This window comes from Pteropus vampyrus, unplaced genomic scaffold, assembly GCF_000151845.1.
Source record: "Pteropus vampyrus isolate Shadow unplaced genomic scaffold, Pvam_2.0 Scaffold8, whole genome shotgun sequence".
NCBI lineage: Eukaryota > Metazoa > Chordata > Mammalia > Chiroptera > Pteropodidae > Pteropus > Pteropus vampyrus.
In genome coordinates, this window is record NW_011888789.1 from 10,807,406 (window position 1) to 10,809,269 (window position 1,864).

The following is a 1,864-nucleotide window of genomic DNA, read 5'->3' on the forward strand; positions in this document are numbered from 1 at the left end:
AGTCAAATATTACAAGGGACCTTTAAATTGGGAACATAATCAGAAATGAGTAAAATACAAACATATTAAAAGGAGGCAATTAAATGCAAACAAACACTATTGCAGTTTCCTCCTAAGAAAATATAATTAGATTGCCAAGTAGATTGCTTTTGGATTATTTGGATTAAGTGTTGCATTCTGGACAGTTTAGTGACTTCCTGGCATTTTATTTCCTTGTAAACCACAAGTTTCCACTGTTATAGGTTATACATATTCTCTCATATGCTTTGGGAATTTTTCTATCATGCTTTTGTTTCTAAGAATGGGAATCACAGTATTTGAAAGTAGGATATCGACAAGAAGAACAAGGATTAAGATCAAAGAATTCTGGCTGATTTGGAAAGCCTAGGTAAGAAGCATTATTATTGTAACCTCAAAATACACTCACTGGCCCCACAGATAAAACAGCATGAACAGTCATTCTTTCTCATAAGGTGACTTTGAGAAGTTAATAAGCTGTACAACCACACTGAACAGCCCCTGTAATAGTTAACTCAAGACCGTTCTTTTGCTCTATTTTTGCCTGCTTTCCAGCCCATGAGACCTTGAGAAATAACCCTTATTCACCATGTTGTTAGCTTCATACTGAATTGAAAGTCACCTCCCAGGAGGAAATACTCCTGAGATTTCACCTGTGTCTTATTAATAAAGTTTCCATTTACAGAAAGAAACTCAAGCATCTAAATAAGGAACCATGCTGCATACACAATAAGAGATGAAAAGCAGAAGGCCAGTGAGATGCCAGTGGCAAACATTCATTAGGAAAGTAAAAAAATGAGGAGCCATTGACCTTCTGTCTGAACTAGCCAGACTCACCAAAAGAGTTGGAGCCTCAATTACAGCATGAACTTGAGGGAGTCAAGTTTCACCTATCAAATACCTGGGCATACAGCCATAAACTGGGTGCACACATCCTGACTTAACTGCTCCCATTTAAGCTGGAAGTGTTCTTTTATAATTCTGAGTCTTCCTGGACTTATTTTTGTAGCTGGTACACTCTGGGAGAGAAAGCAATCCCTCTTTTTAACAAGTTTGGTCCTTAGCAAAATTATGACATGGAGAAGTTGAGCTTTTACTTGTTTTCATTTCTCTTGTAAGTTCGCCACCAGGCACAGGTATCCATCTCTTTTTTTTTGAAAGGCCCAGGCAAGTCTGTCCAACTGAGACTGAACTGGCTGAGGTTTGAACTGACTGGCTCACAATCCTGAACCTCCAACACCAACTTCTCCTTCTGCATTCTGTTTCTTTAAGCCTATGTTCACTAGATGAAATTAATGAATTGGCTTAATAGAATCATATTAATTGAGTTTAACATGAATGTGTAAAACCTGGTGGTATAATGGCAGTTTTATTAGATGCTTCCTGGAAGCTTACCTTAATCCCAACATGGAGTTTTCAGAATTGTGGTAGAACAATCAGTTTAATAGGGGAGATACTTGGAGTAAGAGGGCTTTGTTTTGTTGTCTACCTCTGATCATCAGAATGAAGGGTTGATTGCTGTCTGAGGATAATTCAGAATTTTATCAGACAAGAGAACAGCCCAAAGTAGGGCTTTATACCAGGGGTCAGCAAACTTTTGCTGTAAACAGACAGATAGGAAATATTTTAAGCTTTGCAGTCCATACAGTCTCTGTTGTAACTACTCGACTCTGCTATTGTAGAAAAGTGTCATAGATAACACATATGAAGTAGTGGCTGTGTTCCAAGAAAACATTTTTTACAAGAATAGGCATTAGTCAAGATTTGGCCCACAATCTATAGTTTGCAGACCTTTGCTTTATACTAATCAAAGGAAGACACCAATTACCCATCTGCCTCAAGCAAG